Source organism: Suricata suricatta, chromosome 9, assembly GCF_006229205.1.
Source record: "Suricata suricatta isolate VVHF042 chromosome 9, meerkat_22Aug2017_6uvM2_HiC, whole genome shotgun sequence".
NCBI classification, from domain to species: Eukaryota; Metazoa; Chordata; class Mammalia; order Carnivora; family Herpestidae; genus Suricata; species Suricata suricatta.
The window spans coordinates 33,654,254-33,664,148 of record NC_043708.1 but is presented as its reverse complement, the minus strand read 5'-3'; the positions used below and the strand labels follow the sequence as shown (position 1 = coordinate 33,664,148).

The 9,895-nt window shown below is 42.4% G+C and overlaps 1 long non-coding RNA gene across 2 annotated transcripts in view; it reads right to left on the bottom strand.

Annotated features, from left to right (window-relative positions):
* Positions 1 to 4,140: 4,140 nt before the first annotated feature.
* LOC115302749 overlaps positions 4,141 to 9,895 on the bottom strand; it is a 64,779-nt gene continuing 59,024 nt past the window's right edge. For both annotated transcript variants that reach the window (XR_003913617.1, XR_003913618.1), the window contains exons 5-6: positions 9,238 to 9,308; positions 4,141 to 4,598 (exon numbers count right to left, since the gene is read on the bottom strand). This is a non-coding gene — a long non-coding RNA (uncharacterized LOC115302749). The remainder of the gene's footprint in view (positions 4,599 to 9,237; positions 9,309 to 9,895) is intronic.

Genomic DNA, 9,895 nt, shown 5'->3' with positions numbered 1-9,895 from the left:
AACACAATTATAGACATGCTTGTATCTGCAATAATTCTTCTTGGCTCTGAAAACCTTTGAAAATTTTCCCTTTGATTAGGACTACATGGATCATTACTTGGCAAAGAAATTTCCCCCTAATATTGATCTCTGAACATAAAGAATTATGTGCCAGGATAAAAGGATATAAAAAGAAAATCTATTAACTTACTGAGAATAAAAGTCAAGGCTGAATTTTCATGAAAATTAACCAACAAATGTGACTACCCAAACTGGGTGAGCTAGGAAAATACAAGCTCAATTGACTTACCCTGCATCAGTAGTTTTCAAGTAAATGTTTTCCAGTTCTGGGCCTCCAACCTTTTCTTGATTGTTCAATGGGGAAAATTGATACCCCAACTCCTAGTCTATTGTTGGCTTCCTGAGAGCTGCAGCCTTGGTTAACATCTTCACTGTTCTAGCCAGGCACCTCCCAGGCACACTTGCTAGCATTGCTTGAGTGAATGAAATATCAGAAAACCAGGAATCTGTAACCTCTCCACAGTAGTGGGGAAACACAAAAAAACAGAGCCTACTAGCTTTGGATCTGAGGTCCTAAACTGAAAACCCATTAAAATAGATTCTGAGCATGATGGTCTACCAGTTAAATTGAAAGCACCTTCCCAAATTGTCACAAAACTTAGAATTAAGTGATATTCAGAAACTACCTATGATTTTTAAACATGCAATATTGAGAAAATCCAAAGGCATTCAATACATGATTTTTGAATGAATGAATTAGCTTTACATATTTATTCAACTATCAAAGCTTTTAAGTGTGTAGACATAAGGTATTTATATTTCACTACACATAAAAGAACAAAATTGTTTGGTTTGGTTGTTTTTTCTGTTTTGTTTGTTTTTTGCATTTTCTGTCTGTTTAAATTCTTTACCTTAGTTTCAATATCCACACTTTGCTTAGCCATTCCAAAGTATATTCCTCTGTATTTCCTTTGGAGGCTCATCTTCTGACCTTTGTTGACCTCATCACCTGAAACTTGAATGAGAATGGGGAAAACAGGATTAACTAGGCCAAATAAGAAGAGTCCTTTGCTTATCCAGGATGTATTATTATCTTCTTCCCCCTAGTCTCTCTCTCTCTCTCTCTCTCTCTCTCTCTCTCTCTCTCTCTCTCTCACGTGCACACACACACACACTCACACACACACATGCACACGCACACACACATGGATATAGATAGATGATATACAGATGAACCTAGACACATAGATAGATAGATAGATAAGATATAAATGGAAATGGAGGTATATATTTCAACTTTACCTGCCTTGTAGAGCACAATAAAAATCCTGAATTTACCTCTTTCCTGCTCCAAGCGGCATGTGATATGGTGGCGTCCTGTAACAGAGCTGTTCATCTTCATTAGATCCTCGGGTCATTGGCCTTCATTAGCTTGCCATGGCCTCTCATTTGATTTGCATTGCAGGCTCCCCATATAGGTTATGATTCTAATTTAGAAAATCTCCAGAGGTCACAGCAAAGAAGTTGGGCCAGAAAGAAAGATGGACAGAAATGACAGGAAGGTGCTGACTCTCCTCACCTTTGCCTCACTCTGCACCCTCCAGAGAGAGGAGACAGCTGCAGGCTGCCTGGGACTGTGGCTTGAGAGCTTTCCTGGCTTTTCTTCAGTAAGTGGACACTCATAGTTAATGCCACAGAGAGCTTAATGAAGGGAACACAGAACGTTACCCTGAAACCACCAAAGGCTTTTAAAAGGCACCAGCTCCTCCCATGCCCTCTCCTTTCCTTTCTCTACTACACACCTGCAGTAGCAACTCCCCCCTCCCTTCTTGTCTCAAGGCCTTTGCACATGATGTTGCTTGAGCTTGGATCTCTCTTCCTTCAGCTTGTCCTTGATAAATTCCTACTTCGCTTTCAGGTCTCAGTTTATATACAGTTTCCTAAAAAATACCTCCCTAGGCCCTTCAGTCTAAATTTAGTTTCTTCTTTTATTCGTTTTGAGTATCCTAGTCTCCTCCCTCATCACATTTATCATAAGCATTATAGATTTATTCATTGTCTTTTGCTTTAAAATCTATCTTCCCCAGAGGAATTTAGAAGGATGCTGTGGACTGAATGTTTGTGTCTCCCTGCCCCAAAGTCTTATGTTGAAGCCCTAATCCCCAATATGGTGGCATTTGGAGGTAGAATTTGGGGGAGGCAGTTAGTTTTAGATGAGGTCTTGGGGATGGAGCCTCCATGATGAAATTGGTATCTGTATAAAGAGATTAAGAGAGCTGTGGTCTCTCTGCCATGTGAGGACACAGCCAAAAGGTAGCTGTCTACAAGCCAAGAAGAAGTCCCCCACCATAACCTGACCATACTGGTACCCTGATCTTGGACTTCTAGCCTCCAGAACTGTGTGAAGTAAATGTTTATTCTTTAAGCCATCCAGCCCATGGAATTTTTGTTAAATCAGCTCAAGCCTGGGGCTCCTGGGTGGCTCAGTTGGTTAAACATCAACTACTGATTGCGGCTCAGGTCATGATCAGGTCATGATCTCACGGTTGTGAGTTCAAACCCCATGTTAGGCTCTGTACTGACAGTGCAGACTGCTTAGGATTCTCTGTCTCCCTCTTTCTCTGACCTTCCCTGGCTGGCTGGCTGGCTCTCATTTTCTCTCTCTCTCTCTCTGTCTGTCTCTCTCCAAAATAAATAAATAAGCATTAAAAAAAATTTTTAAACAGCCCAAGCCTACTAAGATGGAGAATATGGAGAACATATCTGTTTTGTACAAAACAGTATCCCTAGCATCTCATACTGTGCAGTAAATTAGCACTTAATTCATACTTATTGGGTGAATGACCATTATTTGTTGCTGTTGATAAAAGATAAGGCCAGCATCTTTCCAGGGAGTTGGAGTCTGAGCATACTCTCTACCTTGTAAACTTGGCTGAGGGTTTTACTGACCACACACAGGACTGCTCATAGGATGTAAGTGATGCACTTTGGGCACTCACCCTAGGTCCTTGTCTCCAAGGTATTAAAGGACACTTTAGAACTCCCAGACTATGTGGGCTTGTGCATCTTTCATCTCATGTGAGTGTGTGTGTGTGTAGGGGGGGTTCTTATCTGTTGAAAACTACCTACTCCTTGATTTTTTCCAAACTACATCTACTCGGCTACTGAGCCCAGCCACCCTCTGGCTTGGGCTTGAGTTTATATTTTATCATTTTCTCCCTCAGTCAGGCAGCACCCAGCCACTTGCCTGAAGCAGAGGTGTTCCGTTTTACAGTCAATAAGGCCAATTCTTTGTATTAGTTTCCTTTTGTATTAGTTTCCACAAATTAAACACAGATTTATTACCTTATAGTTCTGCACATAGACATATGAAGCCAGTCTCACTGGGCTAAAATTACTGTGTTGGAAGAACTATGTTCTTGGGGAATCCCATTCTTTGCCTCCTGCCCATTCTACAGGCTGCCTGCATTCCTGGGTTCTCACCCCCTTCCTTCATCTTCAAAAGCAGTGAGTTACATCTCTCTGCTCATGCTTCCATAGTCACATATCCCTCTCCTGCTCTTCCTGTATTTCCCCCTTCTACTTTAAAAGATTCTTGTGAGTATCTGGAGGTCCATTCAGAAAATCCAGGATAATCTCCCCATCTCAAGACCTTACCTTAATCACATCTGTAAAGTCACTTTTGCCTTGTAAAGGCTACAAGGATTAGAACACATGAACTATTTTGTGGGGACTGGGGTGCTTTATTCTCTCTACTGTGCTGTTAAATTATTCCCAGAGCAAGTCTCAAAAACTGGGTGAAGAAGTTGTATCTCCCCACCTGCCAGTTGCTCTGAGGACTCAGAGGATATAATAAGAAAGAAGTGACAGTTGGGACACTGATTACCAAACAAAAGGCGTGACAGAATCCTCATGCCAGTGAGACCCATTCTCCAGTACATCATCCACTGCAATCAATAAAAGCCAGCTGTGAAAACATTCTAGGCCTGAAGAAAACGATATTAAATAATAGACTCAAATGGTGGGAAGTTTCTGATATTTGCTAATAACACAATTGGGGTATTCTGGGGTAAATTTTAAAGTTATTTGTGTCAGGGATTATTTCAGCTGCAAATAACAGAACAATCACATACAAATAGCTTAGGCAGTAAAGATATGTTATTATTTCAGGTAACAAAAAAACCCAGAGGTAGGTAGTTACAACATGCAGGCAACAATTGAGGGTCAGAAAAGACCCAAGTTCTCTCATCTTTCTGCTCTTTCTCAGGAGGTTAGTCGTGTCTCCTCTGGTGGTAGTAAGATGGCTGTCACAGTGCCAAGAATCATGCTCTTACAGAAAGTCATCCCAAGCAGAAGGGGAGAGCATGGGGAAGAGGACCCTTTCTTCTCCTCTTGCTATCGTTCATCAGACATGAAAAACTTTCCCACAAGTAGCCAGTAGACTTCACCTCAGATCTCATTGGCCAGTTAGGTCACAGGCCCACTCATAGGTTATTCTTTGGCAAAGAGGAGTGGCATTCCATAGTTTGCCTCGACTAATCAGGAGTTGTCCCTCTGGGGATGAGCGCATTGCCACTCCAAGCAGAACTGAGGCTCTACTGAAACAGAAGAAGGAGAATAGCTATTGGGTTGGCAACCAACGGTGTGTGTCTCAAAAACATTAGCTGCTATTTATTTTTCAGTATGCTAACGCATAAATAGTAGCTCTCCACTCAGAACAAAGCAAGTTTTTTGTTTAGATCTGAGATGCTTATCAAGCTAATCTTCTCATCAATTGGACCAGAACAATTATGGTTCTAAAATACACAGCTACTCTAATTTTATCTAATTTGTGTCAAAAATAAGCAAAGACATTAAAATTTGTATTCAGGGACAGATTCCTATGTGGTAATCATCTATTGTAAGTTACTTGTTAAATACCTACAGTATCTCTGGCACAAGTACTAAGCACTGGGTCTAAGATATAGTTACTCTCCTTGGGTAATTGCAGTAGGGATGATTGAGTGTTATTATAAGTGCAAGTACATGGAACAAGGAATGTGCCTAGGGATAGCCTTATCTTGGGGTCATGAAGAATGTTTGGAGGATGTGACTCTTAAGAGATAACTGAAGGATAAATGGGGTTGGCCAAATGATGCATAAGATGGGGACTAAGTAATGGGGTGAGGAGAGGATGAGAAAGTATTCCAGATAAAGTATTCTTTTCAGTAGCTGTGAAAAGATCTAGAGGTAAGAGTTCAGGCAAATTTTGAAAATAAATATAATTCAATATGGCAGGACCAGAGTGATTGGTGGTGTGAGAAGAGAGATAGACTGGAGTCACATTAAATTCAGACTCTTTCTCAAGGACAGTAGTGAGTTACATAATTAGATTTGTGTGTTAGAAATCTATCTGTTGGATGGAAAATGGATTAGAGAGGTCCAGTGGTAGATTGCAGTATTGGCCCTATTGCTTACTGCTCCCTGCATCCACACCATGACCTCATGGTGAGCCAAATGTTATTTCTACACCTTTTGACTTTAGGCCAGGACATATGACTTGGTTCGGCCAACAGCATGTGCGTAGAAGCAATCGTATGCCATTTCTAAGCCTAGACCTTAAGAGACCTTGGGTATTTCCCTTCTGTACCCCATCTTTGCCAGGAGAAGAATGTTCCCTGTCCAGCTCACTGGGTCCAAGAGGAAGAGAGGAGACAAGTGGAGCAGGACCACTCCAGCTGCTACAGCCTAAAGCATAGCCAACTCAGTTGCCCCACAAACTCATAAGAGAGAAATTAATGTTTTTGTTTTTGTCTTTATAGGATGTTGATATTCTTCAGTATGCAGCATCATTGTGACAACTGCTAACTAAAAGAAAGCCACACTGAAAACAGAGTGGTGTATTAGGAGTCTAAAATAGCTGAAGGAGAAAGCTTATAGTCACCTGAACCAAGATAATGAGGATGGGGACAGAGAAAAATAGACAGATTCAAAAGATCTGAGAACACAGAATTGCTATGACATAGTAGGGACAGAGAGGAGATACTTACGGAAGTCCCCTGAGGTTCTTCCTTGGATAATTATTCACTGAGATGGGAACACAGAAGTAGGATGATGTGTTTCATTATGTTGAATCTGAGACACCTGTGAGATGTCCAAGAGGAGAGGTCCAGTAGACATGGATCTAGAGCTTGGGAAAGGTCTAGCAAGGCCATAAATGAACATACAGGTGGTCACCAAAGCCTTTGGGAAAAAGTATGGAGCAAAAATGTGGAGGATAGAATTCTAAGGAAGCTGCACTCAAGGACAAAAGAATAAGAGTCTTCAAAGAGACCAAGGAAAATTAGCCAAAGGGAAGAAGAAATCCCCAGGGAGGATAGTGTCTGGGAGGAAAGAATAAGAGGTCTCTAAAAAAGGAGGGTGTGGTCATTTGTGCAAAAAACTGGTGAGGAAAGAGGTAAAGAGTTTATAAGGAACCACAAAAAAATCTACCAAATTTTCAAAGAAAGGAAAGAGGTTTCTGCCTAAGAAACTCAGTATAGCCCTAATCTCAAGATGAGATGCTGAGACTCACGAAGATGTTCAGAAAGTGAGCAAAAGCAAGATTCAGGGCACTTTGAGACATTGTCCTTTCCTGGTCCCTCTGGGTGACTAGTGCCCTGGAGAGGTACTTTGCTTTCTCTGCAGCAGGTCACCATGCTGTCCATGCCACTCTACCCAGAGGCCTTGGCAAGCCTGACAAGTCCAGGAGAAGCAGCATCTGATAGGTGCCAGGGCTTTCCACAGTCTCTCTGACTCATTTCCCATCGAATGGAGGGAATTTTCTGAATGCTTTGGAAACCTCCAATCGATCCACAGCATAGTGGTCTCTCTCCTCTCATGTTCTGGAGCCTGAGTTCTATAGACCAAGTAGGGGCTGGAATCAATACCCTTCTGAGGGAGGGCAGGAGGACATGCTGGAGAGGAGGTGAGAACGTGAGCATGTTGAGGAGTGAAAGCCTTGCACGGCTCACATGCAAACACACATGGCCACAGTGCCCAGCACAGGATCTGCTGGGGCTCTCAAACAATTACCACATTCATGACCTCAGTGATTGCTCAGGTTGGGGAACCCCAGAAGCTTGTTTTCCTCTTCAGCTGGAACTGACATTTCCCCACGATTGGATTACTCTGAAATCAGGGAATTGCAGCTCAGATAGCTCATAAATTTATTTCTGTTCCACCTTGTAGCATTTATTACAAAGATTGATCAGCCAAAGGATATGGTCTTTTTGCTTTTTATTTCCTGCATTATTGCAGTTGCTTTTAAGGTAGGGTGGTTTGGTTGGCAGGGGTGGCTCACAGGCAGTGGTAAGGGTGTGACTGAATAGAGAGAGGCATCCTGTTGCTCTCTGAGACTTCATCTATTGTCTACTCCATCCAGTCCCCTGAAGGAAGGGTCTGGAAAAAGATATCAAGTGTCCCGGGGAAAGCAGGTGCAGAGGGAAAACTGTACACCACGGTGGAGACCAACCCAGAAGAATTAGAATAGAGCAGCCATTCTCTCCCACCTCCACCCCTGCAGCCATCTTTGGGGGCAAGTGTGGAAAGGATCATTGGTTAGAGGGTTCTAGAGAGGCATTCCAGAACTTTGGGCAACTGAAGTTTGTGAGTCCTCATGTGCATATGTTAGGGGAGGGATGGTGTGAGAGAAAAAGACATATTTGTTATACAAACATTTACCTACTAATAGCAGACTTTGGGTGAGGGCCTGAAGACTTAACATTTAATTGTCTTTGTCCTCCAGAAGCTGCCAGTCACACAGGGTCACTGAGCTGAGAGCCAGGACAGGGTGGGGCCAGGGTGCCATGAGAGCACTAGGAAGAGTTTCCTGGAGGAAGAAGAGGCCTTCTGCTTGGAAGACCCCTTTGATGTGAGGTAATTGCCCTCTAAGTTGTTAGACCCCACTGTTGAATAGGAAAGAAGATGGGGGTGAAGGGCCAAAGACCACTCCAAGAATGACAGCTGTGTATTTGGTAGGTCAGCAGGGTAGTGACGAGCTCTCCTGCATTGATATCCTGGCTCTCTCTCATTTGCCGGCTCTGTGGCCATAACCTTTCTGTGTCTCTATTTCTTTAGCATAAAAAGTGTGCAAAGATGACTTGCCTCATAGGGTCACTGAGGGGAGTGAGGGAGAAAAGCCATGTAAAGGCTGAGGATGGTGCTTGCCCACCAGGTGCTCTTGGTAAGTACCAGCTCTATTCACACAGGAGAGGTGGTTGACCCCATCAGAATCAGCCCGAGAGTTAATGTACAACTGCTTTAAATGGAAAAAGGAGAGAAAAGTTTTTCTTCATCTATTGTATACCTTATTCAGGGCTTAAATAAACTGTAATCCTCATTCATTTCCTTGTGAAATAAATGGCAAGGAGCATGGTCTACTTCTCCTAATGGGGAGAATGAAACCTCACATTGGTTAAATAACTCGTCCCCAATCCCACATTGAGATTATTGAAGAGTAGGGACCTGAACTCTGATCCTCTAAACCACAGGGTCAGGCCTCCTAATAAATCACCAGGCTCCCTGTCATCTGCTACCCAGCCAGATCTGCCTTCCACTGGTGCTGAACTGCTCACACAAGGTGGAATGATTTCATCAAGCAAGTCACGGCTCAGAAACAGAAAATGTTGCCTCAGGCATTTTCTTGGATGTTTGATTTTAATATCAAAGCTAGTTCTGACCATAAGGAGCAAATACAAACTGACTGACTCTCAGACTGCAGAGAATGGAGGCTAGAAGCAAACTAGCCTTAAAGGGTCAGCAGAGGAGGGCAGGGGCACCAGGTGGCTTTTATTGGTGTGAGTGGGAACTTGACTCTGCAATCTAACTCTGCTCTGCTGTTCACCCAAAGGAAGACTGTGGCTTACAATTACAGAAAATCAGTAGCTAGAATTATTAATAATAGCAGAAGAAACTGTTTGCACAGCAAGTAATTCGTGGTAATGTTTTGTAATTGATAGTCATTTCTATTATTTAAACACTAATTAATTCATGGACTCAGCAATGTATTGACTTTACTTACAGTGTTATGGCAGCCCTCCTAACTTAAAACCATTCCTTATTGGTTCCTTTATATAATTAAGATACACTGTTTATTTGTTCTAGTTATGGGTGTTTATAGGGCTACACCTTCTGAGAAAGCCTTATGGGCAGTTTATATAAAAATGACCACTCATAAGCTCTGGTCCTTCTAAAGAGTCAGTGTGATGCTTTCCTTACCAGTAGAATTCCCAGAACTTCCCTTGGTAATTTGTTCAAAAGTCTCCTGTTGTTGGCTTCATTTGTCCCGTCTGTAAAGTGAGAAGAGTGGATTCTGTGAATGCAGCTGCCACTTTGCAGCAATGACCTGGCAGGTCTGGCTTTTCTGCAGACAAGTTTCACAGGCAAGTCCCTCTACCTCCCCGTGCCCACAGGTCTGCTCTCTGGGCTGCACAATGAGGGAGATGGAAGTGGTTGGCCTTACAAGTTCTCAAAGCTATAAGTTTGAATAAGTTAAGAGAATCAGTGAATATCCTCTCTTGCAGGTACACTGAAGCTCCTCACTGCTGGCAAGGGAAAAAAATAGAGAAGGATTCATGGGCCAGTGACACTAGAGGATTCACTGCCGACAGATATGAGCTGCCTGTTCCAGTTTAGTATCTCTGCCTTTTCCTGAAGGCTGAGTTTTACTATTTGACTCCTATCCATTTAAACAACAGGCTGCACATAAAACAAAATCTATTGAATCTCAATTGAGGCTCCAGGCTGGTATTTTATAGAAAATATTTCAGAATATTTTTTCAAATTTATTTATAAGATGGGAGTCTTTACATTCCATTTATTGGACATATTAATTTTGATTTTGTTTTTGTTTGTGTCTCAGAAGACAAGAGAAGGC